The sequence below is a fragment of the Phacochoerus africanus genome, chromosome 4, assembly GCF_016906955.1.
Source record: "Phacochoerus africanus isolate WHEZ1 chromosome 4, ROS_Pafr_v1, whole genome shotgun sequence".
Lineage (NCBI taxonomy): Eukaryota > Metazoa > Chordata > Mammalia > Artiodactyla > Suidae > Phacochoerus > Phacochoerus africanus.
This window is the reverse complement of record NC_062547.1, coordinates 6,762,654-6,776,792: the sequence shown is the minus strand read 5'-3', so window position 1 is coordinate 6,776,792 and position 14,139 is coordinate 6,762,654. Positions and strand designations below refer to the sequence as shown.

The 14,139-nt window shown below is 53.0% G+C and overlaps 1 long non-coding RNA gene across 1 annotated transcript in view; it reads right to left on the bottom strand.

The window, feature by feature from the left end:
* Positions 1–226: 226 nt before the first annotated feature.
* Positions 227–14,139, bottom strand: part of LOC125124959 (uncharacterized) — a 35,790-nt gene continuing 21,877 nt past the window's right edge. The window contains exons 3-4 of the long non-coding RNA XR_007134338.1: positions 3,943–4,065; positions 227–2,983 (exon numbers count right to left, since the gene is read on the bottom strand). This is a non-coding gene — a long non-coding RNA (uncharacterized LOC125124959). The remainder of the gene's footprint in view (positions 2,984–3,942; positions 4,066–14,139) is intronic.

Below are 14,139 nucleotides of genomic sequence, written 5' to 3'. Positions count from 1 at the left end.
CTCACAGCAACGGGGGATCCTTAACCCAGTGAGCGAGGCCAGGGATCGAACTTAACAACCTCATGGCTCCTAGTCAGACTCATTTCTGCTGCGCCACAGCGGCAACTCCTTTGCTTTGTTCTTATTCTTAGTTTTTCCTTCTCTTGAATAGTCTTTCAAGAACTCTTATTTATTGGCCTTTTCAAAGAAGCAGCTTTAAATAAGTAGTTTTACTTTGATTTTGTAGTTCATTCATCTCTACTTTTATTTCATTATTTCCTCCGGTTTTCCTTGGATTTCGTTTCGTTTCTCTGAGAGCCTTGCACCGCATCCTTCACTGGCTCCGGTTCAGACGCGTGTACTTGTAACAGCGGAAAGAAGAGGCCACGTGAGGCGCCGCAGCTGCCACCGCACTGCGGGGTGTGGAGCCGTCTCAGGGAGGCTCCTGATGCCCCCAGGAGGATGTGGGGGCCCCTTTTGGCGGCCGGGGCCTAGCGGGCGCATGGAGGGCGGTCAGCAAAGAGCAGCAGCCTCCGCCAGGCTTTCCCTTTCTAACGCTGGCCTCCGTGGCCAGCCTGAGCCCACAGACCCAGGCAGCACGGAGGCTGCTGGCCTGCCGTCCCGGTGCCCCCACTCTCACGGGGACAGGCCCCAGGCGGTGATTATACAAGCCACCGTGGGGAGGGCGGTGTAGCTTGAGCAGGCCGTGAAGGCAGAGGGCCCGACCCAGGGCAGGGGACCCTCGCGCTCTCTCTCGGAGGGTGAGAGCAGCTCGAGAGCGAGCCTTCCCGGTGCCAGAAGGGCTCGAGCAAAGCCTCTGGGCCGCGAGGGGACTGGCTGGGCCAGGCCCAGAGCCCGCGGGCGCCTGTGATTGGCTTCGTAAGCGCTCCACGGGCGCCGCCGAGGCCCGTCACGGCCCACGCTCGGGGCCGGGCCCTCCGCGTGTGTCTCGGCCCCGTCCTCGCCCCCTGCATCCTGGGGCTGGGACGGGAAGTGGGTGGCCTTCCCACCCCCGCTTCTGGTCCCCCGGCCCGGCCCGAGACGGCTCACCCGCTTGTTCGATGTGTTTTGCTGCAGCGTTGTGGGAACGTCGAGACGCCTCCTGTGTGGCCTGCTTTCTGCTGGGAGTTCACCTTGTGCGACGCGGACAGGGGGGGACCTGCCCCCACCCCCCACCCCACCCCGGCCTGGCCGTCTCATTTGCATTTGACTGAAGTACCTGTTGGGTCATCTCTCTCTGCTTTCCGCTCCTGTGTGAATGTTTATGCTACCCGGGCGGGACTGGCAGATACTGGGCTCTTCCCACTTTGGGTCGTGTTGCAGGCCCGGGTACCCTGCTGAGATCACCCGCCTCGAGGGCATTCCAAGGTGTGAGCCTGTCACTGCTGCCTTGTGGGTCCAGCATCTTGTAATGACAAATCACACTGTCACAAACGTGTCTGGGCAAATTCCCTTATATACTTGCTCATGGACTACGAGCAGGAGGTGGCTTCTTGACGCCACTTTAACTTGTACCCTTTTAGCCAGCGTGGCGCGTTTCCGTGTGTAGATCACTCTCTCGGTTTCCTAAAGGACAGGTGGCGAGGGCCTTGTCACTAACGTGTCAAATTAACTCTTTGCTCATCTTACAGAGTGTTTTTACTACCCCCATTTCTGAGGCCTTTTAAGGTCAGAGCTTTGTGGCTTCGTCATCAGGTTGGGACTTAGATGGCCGTGCACGTGTCCCCTCTCCTGCTGCAGTAAGTAAGTGCCTGCCCTTTGTGTTGTGTTTGGGGGACAAAGCCGAAGGGAGCTGGGCGGGGAGATGGGCTGGGAGGCGGGGCAGGGACGTGAGGGGGTTGGGATGAGGGGGCGGAGGCTGGGCCACAGGCCTGGCTCTGAGCCCACCTGGGGGTCCCCAGGCCTTGGGGTTGGGGTGTGTGAGTGTGTGTGTGTGAGGTGGGGTTGGCTCTGCTCACGTTCCTCAGATTGAGTAGAGGACCCAGTGCTGCCTGGTGTTCTGCGTGACCCCCAGCAGCTCTCAGCCCTCTCTGAGCCTCAGCTTCTCATCTGGACCTTGCTGGGAAGGGGCTTCTGAGCTCCTCAGGGCTAACAGGAGGGGCCAGGGCAGGACTCCCGGACAAGGGCTGTAAAGCTCTCCACAGTGGGGAGCAGGGGGTGCACCCACTGGACCCGCCGTGGGCCCAAGGGAGGCAGGGCCTGGGCTGGGAGCAGTGGGTGCTGCGGGCAGTGGGCTGGGAGGGAGGCCTGGGGGCAGGTGCTGCCCAGGGGCCCTGCGGACCTGGACCCGCCCTCCCCAAAACTCAGACCCGGGGTGAGACGAGACACTGGTGGGGCCCCTGTGCTTCCGACTTTGTTTCAAGCACTGGCTGTTCCCAGGAAGGAATCCACAGCCGGCGATGGCAGGAGAGCAGGACAGGACAGCAGGCGAGGCAGGTGGGCCTGTCTGTGTGACCCAGCGTGGTCGGGGCACAGCAGAATGGAGGGCCGTTGGCCTTTGAGCCAGCCCAGAGGGCTCAAGGCTTCCCCCCTAGCTCCTGAGTTCCTGTCCTGATGAGAAAACCAGATTTCTGCCTTTAATTATAAAAGTAACCTATGGAGAGTTTAAAATTCAAGCCATGGAAAAAGTATAAAATGAAAGTAAGTTCTCTTCCCCTCACCCGTCCCAGCCCTGCTGCAGAGGTGGCCTCTCAAGTTTCTTAGCATCTTGGCAATTTCTCTCCACCACCAGTCTTGTCAGCGCTGAACCTGTCCTGAGCAGCAGGGCCGTGCCGTGCGGTTGTTTCCCCGTCTGACTTGGTGCTCCTGCGGCTGGGATGTGCAGCCAGCATGATGAGAAGCAGTGGCCACGAGGCTGCGGGGACCTGTGTCCCCGTGTGCCTTTGAAGGGGTGTCAGGAGGGAGGTGTGCATTGGGGCGGGGGGAGGCGCAGAGCCGTCGCAGGTGTTTCTTTTCCTGGATGCGGCTCATGGCCGCGTTCAGGTTTTGCTTTTCACCTTTGAGTCTGTGAGAAAACGAGCAGGAAAAAGCAAAAGACGTTGGTGGTGGCACACCTGGCACTGCTGGGCCGGGGTTCGAGTCCCCGCAGCGTCCCTGCTTCTTCTAGCTCCACACCCCAGGCCCTTCCTTCCCACCCCATCAGGTACTTCATGGTTCCCAAAGAGAGATGTTGGGGGGCCCCAGGGCCTCTCCCAGGAGCCCTCCTGCCCCACTCTGCCCTCACCTATCCCAGCCCTGCTACACTGAAGTGGCTGGTTCCTACTGTGGCAGCTGCAGCTCCAAATCGACCCCCAGCCTGGGAACTCCCATAAGTTGCAGGTGTGGCCCTAAAAAAACACACACAAAAAGACAACCCACATGCCCTAAGGAGCAGCTGGAAGCAGGAGGGGTGGTGTGGCCCGGGGGCACGGGAGGCAGGGCTCTCTCCTAGATGAGCTGAGGAACCCCAACTTCTCAAGCCCAGTGAGGACAGCAGGCCTGGTAGGTCTTCTCAGGCCAAACTCAAGTCACATGATGATGGTACTAGTGCTCCCAGGAGAGCTGGGCACCCACAGGGTGGAAGGGACACCAAACCCAGACAAGCCTGAGGGGAATGCAGGATGCAGGGCTGAGGGAGTGGAACCCGGAGACAGGATAGGGCCGGGTTAAGGGGCCTTGGCTTGGGCCCCCTGAATGAGAGCGATGGCCTAGTGCCACCATCTGCAGCCCCGTAGCCCCTTGGTGAGTTTTGGTGATAGAAAATCACCTTTAGGAGTTCCCGTCGTGGCTCAGTGGTTAACGAACCCAACTAGTATCCATGAGGACACGAGTTCGACCCCTGGCCTCGCTCAGTGGGTAAGGATCCAGTGTTGCCATGAGCTGTGGTGTAGGCCGGTGGCTACAGCTTTGATTCACCCCCTAGCCTGGGAACCTACATATGCTGGGGGTGTGGCCCTAAAAAGACAAAACAAGAAAGAAAATCACCTTTAGGAGATGGTGTCTCTTGAAGGTGGTGAGAGGAGGCAGTAGGAGGCCGTGGTCCCGGCGAGCAGCCTGTTCCAGGCTCGGCAGGGGACAGCAAGTGCCCGTCTATCTAAAGCGAGGCAGCTGAAAGGACAAGAAGGAGAAGCTGCAAGACCCCAAACAGCAACCACATCTATTAAGCAGCTACTCCTCCAGCCCCTGAAACCTCAAACCGACTTTCTGCCTCTATGAATTTGCCAATTCTAGACATTTCATTTCAGTAGAATCTATAGTAATTGACTTTTTGTGTCAGGCTTCTTTCACTTAGCCTGTTTTCAAAATTCATCTGTGCTGTAGCAGGTATCAGTGCTTTGTTCCTTTTTATGGCTGAATAATATTCCATTGTATGAATACACCTTTTTTTTTTGGTCTTTTTTTGCCTTTTCTAGGGCCACTTCTCAAAGCACATGAAGGTTCCCAGGCTAGGGGTCTAATCAGAGCTATAGACACCAGCCTACACCAGAGCCACAGCAGCACCAGAGCCGAGCTGTGTCTTCAACCTTCACCACAGCTCACAGCAACGCCGGATCCTTAACCCACTGAGCAAGGCCAGGGATCGAACCCACTACCTCATAGTTCCTAGTCAGATTTGTTAACCACTGCGCCACGACGGGAACTCCCATGTTTTTTAATAATGATTTTTATTTTTCCCATTATAGCTGCTTTACCGGGTTCTGTCAATTCTCCACTGTACAGCAAGGTGACCTAGTCACACATGCATGCATACATTCTTTTTCCTCCCATTATTGGGCTCCATCATAAGTGACTAGATCTAGTTCCCAGTGCTACACAGCAGGATCTCATTGCTCATCCATTCCCAAGGCAATAGTTTGCATCTATTAACCCCAAATTCCCAGTCCATCCCACTCCTTCCCCCTTGGCAACCACAGGTCTGTTCTCCAAGTCCATGAGTTTCTTTTCTGTGGAAAAGTTCACTTGTGCCGAGAATACACCATGATTTTTAATCCACTTCATGGCTGGCGGACATTGGAGTCTTTTCCACTTCTTGAATAGTGTGAATAACGCTGTCAGCATTCACATACAAGTATCCTAGTTTCAGTCCCTTTTAGGAGTGAAATTGCTGGGTCGTAGGGTTAACTTTCTGAGGCGCCACCAAGCTGAGTCACAGCGGCTGCACCACTTTACACTCCTACTGACACCACACGAGGCTTCCCGTTTTTCCACATCCCAACCAACACTTATTCTGCTTTTCTAAAAAAATTACAGGGAGTTCCGGTTGTGGGTCAGTGGGTTAAGTACCCGACACTGTCTGTGAAGATGTGGGTTCAATCCCTGGCCTTGCTCAGGGGGTCAAGGATCTGGTGTTGCCCCAAGCTGCAGCATACTCGCAGATGCGGCTCGGATCCAGTGTTACTGAGGCTGTGGCACAGGCCTCAGCTGCAGCCCTGATTCGACCCCTAACCTGGGAACTTCCATATGCTGCAGGTTGGGCAGTAAAAAGAAAAAAACATTTTTTTAATTAAAAAATCATGGCCATCTAGTGTGAAGTGCTATCTCAGCTTTTTATTTTTATTTTATTTATTTTTATTTTTTTGTCTTTTTGTCTTTTTGTTGTTGTTGTTGCTGTTGCTATTTCTTGGGCCACTCCCACGGCATTTGGAGGTTCCCAGGCTAGGGGTCGAATCGGAGCTGTAGCCACCGGCCTACGCCAGAGCCACAGCAACGCGGGATCCGAGCCGCGTCTGCAACCTACACCACAGCTCACGGCAACGCCTGATGGTTAACCCACTGAGCAAGGGCAGGGACCGAACCCGCAACCTCATGGTTCCTAGTCGGATTCGTTAACCACTGCGCCACGACGGGAACTCCATCAGCTTTTTATTTTTTAATCTGAAATTGTGCCGTCATTTAGAGAGTAGGAATTGCACTGTCTAGTGTGATTTGAGTCCAGGTCTGGGAGACCCCAAAGCTTGTACTCCACTGCACCCCTCTCCTCCCACAGGGGTTCAGCTTCAGGCCCTGCTCACACGTGGAGGCAAAGGGTGGGGAGCGGAAGGGCCAGCATCCTCTGGCCTGCAGGCTCCCTCTCAGTGCTTGGGTGGCTTGTCCCCATCTGCCTGGGAGGGGAACGACCAGAAAAAGGACACCTTCCCTACAGCTTCATTCAGCTGGAAGGCAGCACCTCATGCTGGACATGAGGGGAAGCCAGAGTGGCCACGAGAGGGGGACATGCTTGTCCTGGGTCCTTGAAACTGCTGCTCCCCCCCCACTGCCACTCTGCATCAGGCACCAGCCCAAGGGCCCTGGAAGCCACTTGGGGGCTGCCGTGTCCCAAGTGGAGAAAGGGGACGAGCCTTCACCAAGGCAACCAGAGGCGGAGTGAAGAACCTGCCCTCTAAGCTTGTAGAGTGGGCTGCCATGTCCGGGTGGACAAAGAGGATCTGGGGTGGAAGAGACTGCGGGCACACCGTGGCTGGTTCCCCCCTCCACCAGGGAACCCTTCCTCCCAGGGCCACTGTCCTCCAGGCCCGGCTCTGCAGGGTCCCGCACTGCCCGGCCAGGCCCAGGATCCAGTCACTGTGCTCCCCATGTCCCAGTTCCAGCACCTCTCCCCAGCTCAGAGGCCCCCTGAGCATGGCAGTAATGCGGGCGACACTGTAGCGCAGGCTTCGGAAGCCCTTCTCTAGGGGCCAGGATGTAGCGGCCCTCGGCCAGCGTGGTCCCAAGACCTCACTGCATCACATCCAGCAGCGTCATGGCGAAGCCCTCCACAGCCTTCTGTGGGGCCAGAGGGAAGGCCAGTGAGGCCCAGCCAGGGGCTTCTTTCTCCGGAGGGCAGCCTGGCCTTCTGGGTCCTATCTCTATAGCCCCGAAAAGGCAGAGGCCAGAAGCCTGAACTACTACCCCCTTCTCATACGGAGCTGCAGACGAGGGGGAACATCCTGCACCTCTGAAAGCACCCCCCACGGAGGCAGAAACACACGGCTAAGTGAAGAGCCCAGCGCCGCAGCTGCAGTGGGTCTTTAGGTGACTCTCGGGCTGACATCTCCCTTCTTTAGGGCAGGAAGGCTCAGAAAAATCTTTGAAACAAAGGAGCAGAGTTCTAAGTGCTTTATGTGCATCCTCATTTTATCCTCCCAAGAGCCCTCTGAAGTCCAGTGTAGGATTATCTCTATTTTGCTGAAACTGAGCTTGATAGAGGCTAGTGATTAACCCATGTCACACCAGCAGTGAGTGGCAGGGCCAGAATCAGACCCAGAGAAGCCCATGCTCTCATTATGCCACCTGTCCAGTAGGGATGGAAGAGAGAGGCAAGGCCAAGAACAGGCCTGCTGGGGGCATCCTGCCACTGAGGTCTTGGGTGCTTCACCTTTTCCCATCTGCCCTCTGTCTCCTCCCCAGGAGGAGGGATGCCTGCTCTGGGGGATCTCACCATAGATCCCATTCCCACCCAGCCAACCACAGGTTCAGCAGATCATGAGGTGTGGGAGTAGGGCTCTTCCACCAATGCCAAGGGCAAAGGTGCTGGATGCTATTGTCCTCACAGTGCACCTGGAGGTCCCCGAGAGCCTTCACGCTACCCCCATATCCTGGGCTCACATGGAGTGGAGGTGCTAGCACTCAAGACACAGCAGGAGTTCCCTGGGGGCACAGTGGGTTAAGGATCCAGTGTTGTCACTGCTATGGTGCAGGTTTGATCCCTGGCCCAGGAACTTCTACAAGTCATGGCACACTCTCAACACCTCCACTCCCAAATAAAGGATGGGACACAGTATGTGCTTTGAGGGCTCTGGGATGCTGCTGGCATAGCAAGGAAGAAAAAAAAAGGATGAGGAGTTCCCGCTGTGGCACAGTGGGTTAAAGAAGCTAACTGCAGAAGTTCCCGTCCTGGCTCAGTGGTAATGAACCTAACTAGTATCCATGAGGACATGGGTTCAATCCCTGGCCCCATTCAGTGGGTTAAGGATCCCATGTTCCCGTGAGCTGTGGTGTAAATCACAGTCATGGCTCGGATCCTGCATTGCAGTGGCTGTGGAGTAGGCTGGCACCTATAGCTCCTATTCGACCCCTAGCCTGGGAACTTTCATATGCTGCAGGTATGGCCCTAAAAAGTCAAAAAGAAAAAGAAAACTGAGCTACAAAGATCATGTGACTTGTCCAAGGTCATAACATTATAAGCCATACAGAACGGAGCTGAGATTTGAACTTGGTCTGGCTACAAAGTCTGAACCATTACACAAGGCCAAGATTTAAAGCTTTCAATATTTAAGTCTATTTTTCTGGGACCAACTTACCTAGTTATTTTTACCCAGCTTCACTGAAATTTAGGGCTGGGGAGGATTAAATTCTGAGTTGTAGATTTTTTCTCTACAATTTGTAACTTAACTATTCTGCCTTAAGGACTCTCTTCGAGTATTTCTCTTTCCAGAACCAGAGTCCAGTGCTGGACTAGGCCTGAAGGTTACAAGAAAGGGACTGCAAAGCTGGGGCACCGAGGCTCTGGGACCCACTGATCCGGGCAGTTTCACCTCCACACCTGCCTCCTTCCCCCTGCCTAAGTGAAATAAGGCCGCTGCACCAAATGTGCTTTCAGTAGCTGCGGCCAACTGTGACCTCCGCCGCCTCCCCATCCTGGGCGAAAACCTCTGCTAGCCACACCTGAAGCCGCGTCATACCGTCTACCCTGTGCGCCCTAAAACCCTGTCTCTGCTTTTAAAAATGTCATCTTGAAAAAAATAAATAAAAATAAAAATGTCATCTTGAAGGAGAAACACTCATTGTTCCGAGGTCCCGACAAAAAGCTGGGCCTTCCTAAGAGTGCTAGACCTAGCGGCTCCCATCATTTCCCGCGGTCCACAGTCGGGCAGGGAGCCAACTTTCCAGCTCACCAAGTGCCGGACGGAACACGCGCGCAGCCGTCTCGGCCAACCCCTCCGAAAGCCTCGGCGCCCAGGCCGGTGCCCGCGCCTGCGCAGATCGTGGAGGGGCGTGGCAAAGGAGGGCTGTGGCCCCAGGGGAAGGCGTGAGACTGCTCGCGGCAGGGACGCACTGCGCCCCTAGTGGCGGATGTGTTCGCGCCCGCTTCTGGATTGTGTTTCCACAATTACAGCGGCGTCGCGAGACAGGGTCCAGGTAAGATCCTGGTAGAACGGAACCGTGAAACCTGAGGGACTGACGGCTGCAGGGCTCCGAGGACCAGGAAGCAGGTCCTGACCTGCCCTGCTTGTGCCCCTCCTACGGGCTCTGGTCAGCTCTGCCTCACGATTCTCCTAAGAATGCGGTCCGCTGCACAAGCGCCCTTCGGACCCAAGAGCTGTCCTGTACTCCCACACCTCTCCCCCTACGTCTCCCCGCTCCTGACCTCACTCTTCTCTGTCAGGTCGCCAAGATACAGCTGTTTGTCCGCGTCTGGGAGCTGCATGCTCTTGAAGTGACCGGCCTGGAGACAGTTGCCCAGATCAAGGTAGAGCTAATAGAGTATCCCTGAGCCGTCCGCCCTTTGCCAGTCCTCCTGTGGCTTCCTCAGAGAACACTCTCCACTCTCCCTTTCCTTCCCAGGCCCATGTAGCCTCCCTGGAGGGCCTCACTGCTGAAGATAAGGTTGTTCCTGTCGTGGCTCAGTGGTTAACGAATCCAACCAGGAAACATGAGTGTTGTGGGTTCGATCCTGGGCCTCGCTCAGTGGGTTAAGGATCCAGCATTGGTGTGAGCTGTGGTGTAGGCCGCAGGTGCAGCTTGGATCTGTGTTGCTGTGCCTGTGGCATAGGCTGGTGGCTACAGCTCTGATTCGACCCCTAGCCTGGGAACCTCCATATGCTGCAGGTGCCGCACTAAAAAGACAAAAGACAAAAAAAAAAAAAAGAAAAAAAATTGCAAGTGGAAGTTATTGAGCTTCAGTGTCTACAGTCCTGAAAACGAAGTGTGGTGACGTCAGAATACCAGAGTTCTGAGTGTGGATGTTTGAGCCAAGTACCTCAGCAAGAGTTACTGTAGATATAGAAACCATTGAGCGAAGTTTCCGTCCATATTGGGAAGTATCCGTGTCTGTGAACAGCTGTTTTTTGTTAGGAAATTGAGTAAACTAAATTTTGCTCCCAAAGCAAGATTGAATTCCGTTCTACACATTGCAACTTGAAATATGAGACCACCAAGATGCAGAGAAAAAGATGTCAGGGCTCTGATCCAAGTCAAAGGAGTAACAGATTATGAAAGAAAATTTTAACAATTAAAGATCTGTATTTTTCAACATGTATTTCTAAGTTTTATCTTTGAAATAGCCAGTACTATACATTTTGTACACTATGTGCTTACACTGTGGTTCAATAAAATATTAAACTCAAGTGGTTCTGTTTTTTTTTTTCCCCCTGGATATACCTGACCTGCTATACTTGTTTTTGTAACCTACTTGGCTAATCAACTTTGAGACTTCAGCTTAATGGAGTTAGTTACCACAATTAGTTTTGAGTATTTCTTTTCTTTTCTTTTTTTTTTTTTTGTCTTTTTGCTATTTCTTGGGCCGATCCCGTGGAATATGGAGATTCCCAGGCTAGGGGTCGAATCGGAGCTGTAGCTACCGGCCTACGCCAGAGCCACAGCAACGTGGGATCTGAGCCACGTCTGCAAACTACACCACCCACTGAGCAAGGCCAGGGATCGAACCTGCAACCTCATGGTTCCTAGTCGGATTCGTTAACCACTGCGCCACGACGGGAACTCCTTGATATATTTCTAACTGTCTCAAGCCTTAAGCAAAATATGGCTGAACTATAGAATTTCTGTGGATGTTTGAGCCAAGTTGCACCAGTTATCAATTACTCGCCTCTCAGCTCCAAGTGTATCCTTCATTGTCTGCTCTCCAAAAAAGGATCTGGGCCTTTAAATATCTTTCCTTTGATGGCTGGCGTGGTGTTAAGCTTTGTCAGCAGAGGGCATGGGAGATACACTGCAAAAGAAAGGAGAGTCCCTTCCTTGTGTGCTCACTGGGCCGTTTCCTGCAGGTGGTGTCTCCAGCATCAGGCTCCTGCCCAGCCATCAGCAGTACCTGGGTACCAGCAGCTTCCCCTCCTTCCCCCTTCCGCCTCTTATGTAATGGAGTCCTTCTGCTGAGACACTTCCCCGTGAAACCTTCCCTAGTACTCTAGAGAGCAGATTTCCAGAAAGTTCTTCCAGTGTGACACAGAAGCAGCTTCTCTGCTGTTCCTTAAGGATGGGCCATGCCCTGTCCAAGAAGATCTGGATTTTAGCTCTGCAATGGGGAACTTCTTCCTTGGGCACCAACTTCAGCTCTGGGGGTAGTGACTGCTTATACCTGCTATTTCTTCATGGTTTTTCTTATCCTGTTGTAATCTCTCTCTTTCATTTTATTTTATTACTGTTGTTTTTTTGTATTTTCCAGGGCCGCACCCAAGGCATATGGAGGTTCCCAGGCTAGGGGTCTAATCGGAGCTGTAGCCACTGGCCTACACCACAGCTCACAGCAATGCCAGATCCTTAACCCACTGAGCAAGGCCAAGGATCAAACCCAAAACCTCATGGTTCCCAGTCGGATTCATTAACCACTGAGCCATGACAGGAACTCCTCTCTCTCTCTCTTTTTTTTTTTTTTTTGTCTTTTTAGGGCTGAACCCATGGCATATGGACGTTCCCAGGCTAGGGGTCAAACTATAGCTGCCGGCCTATGGCACAGCCACAGCAATGTGGGATACGAGCCCCATCTGTGACCTACACCACAGCTCATGGCAACACAGGATCCCCAAGGCCAGGGATCCATCCCACATCCTCATGGATAGTAGTTGGATTAGTTTCCACTGTGCCACAATGGGAACTCCTTGGTTTTTTTTGGGGGGGAGTGCACCTGTGGCATATAGAAGTTCCCAGGCTAAGTTCCAGGTTTTTGCTTTTTAGGGCCACACACAAAGCGTGCGGAGGTTCCCAGCCAAGGGATCTAATCGAAGCTACAGCTGACAACCTATACCACAGGCACAGCAACATCAGATCCTTAACCCACTGAGTAAGACCAGGGATCGAACCCGCAACCTCATGGCTCCTAGTCAGATTTGTTTCTGCTGTGCCACTATGGGAACTCCCAGCCTAGGGACTGAATCAGAGCTTCAGCCTATGCCAGAGCCACAGCAACATGGGGTCCCAGCCATGTCTGCAGCCTACACAACAGCTCACGGCAGCACAGGATCCTTAACCAACTGTGAGGCCAAGGATTGAACCCGAATCCTCATGGATACTAGTCGGATTCGTTTTCGCTGCACCATAATGGGAACTCCCAAAGTTTTACTTCCCTATGGACCTCTCTTTCCTAACTCCACAACAGAGCTGCCAGTTTTTCCTCAAAATCTCCTAGTGCAGCTGATGGCATTTCTGTCATCCTACTACTCAGGCTAGAGACCCTGGCACCACCTTAGGGCCAGGGTTCCTTTCTTTCTTTTTTCTCCTTTCTTTTTTTTCTTTCTTCCTCATAGGCCACAGCCATTGAAAACTGTCCACTGGGGGAGTTCCCATTGTGGCTCAGCAGGTTAAGAACCCAACTAGTATCCATAAGGATGAGGGTTACATCCCTAGCTTCACTCAGTGGGTTAAGGATCTGGCATTGCTGTGAGCTGTGGTGTAGGTCACAGATGTGGCTTGGATCTGGTGTTGCTGTGGCTGTGTTATAGACTGGCAGCTGCAGCTCTGATTCCACCCCTAGCCTGGGAACTTCCATATGCTGCACCTGCAGCCCTAAAAAAAAGAAAAAGACCTAAGCTAACTGGACCATATTCGGACCTAGCTGGATCCAGCTGCAAACGACAAAATTAATAGAAAAGTGCTCTATGTTGATGATGGTCATTTTTATCATTGTTAAAACACATTGAACTATCCACATAGAATGGGCCCATTTTATACTATATAAATTATATTTATTTTTTATTTTTTTTATTTTTTTGGTTTGTTTTTTGTCTTTTTGCTATTTCTTGGGCCGCTCCCGCAGCACATGGAGGTTCCCAGGCTAGGGGTCCAATCGGAGCTGTAGCCACAGGCCTACACCAGAGCCACAGCAACGCGGGATCCGAGCCGCGTCTGCAACCTACACCACAGCTCACTTTAACCCACTGAGCAAGGGCAGGGATCGAACCCGCAACTTCATGGTTCCTAGTCAGATTCGTTAACCACTGAGCCATGATGGGAACTCCTAATTTATATTTCTTAAAAAAAATTTTTTTTTGTCTCTTTGCCTTTTCTAGGGCCGCACCCGTGGCATATGGAGGTTCCTAGGCTAGGGGTCCAATCGGAGCTGTAGCTACCAGCCTACGCCAGAGCCACAGCAACACGGGATCCAAGCTGTGTCTGCGACCTACAGCACAGCTCACGGGCCAGATCCTTAACCCACTGGGCAAGGCCAGGGATAGAACCCGCAACCTCATGGTGCCTAGTCGGGAACTCCCATATCAGTATTCTTGATTCATTAATTGTATGGCACTATATATAGATGAGGGAAATGTAAGTCCGTTAAATTTCCACTTTCAGCAAAGATGGGGCAACAAGGACAGGATTTACCAAACCACCTCAAACAACTAAAAAAAAAAAACAGACAAAATATAAGAAAGAGCAGTTTTTAAGATCGCGATCATCAGTCAGTGAAGGGCTGAGAAGAATGAAAGACGGAAAAAAACAAGGCGATCCTAGAGTTCCCTGGTGATTCAGTTGATTAAGCATCCGGCATTGTCACTGCTGTGGCTCTGGTCACTGCTGTGGCCCATGTTCAGTCCCTGGCCTGGGAACGTCTGCATGCCCCGGGGTCAGAAACAAACAACAAACCAACGAGGCAAGTCCTCTAATTCTCCCAATTTACTGTCTAGAGAACTCCCCAGTTTACGGGGGGAGACCAAGGTGGCTGGAGGTCCCAGGGCAGAATCTGAAAGGAGAGGGAACTGGAGGAGCTGCAGAGGGTCTCCCTCGGGCTTCATGTGGGTTCTGATCAAGGCAGGAACCTATGGACATTATCTAAAGCAGGGAAAGCACCACCAGAAGGAATTAGAACGAAGACTGCCCGGAGATCACACGGGACTGGGACCCCTCCAGCCAAAGTGGAAAGGCTCAGAATTCACGGAGGGCCTGGCGGGGATGAGGTAGGGTGTTCAGAAGGCTTTGGCTCAGGTAGTGAGGCAAATTTAGCTCTAGTTTCACTGCTGCCTTTGGGAATTC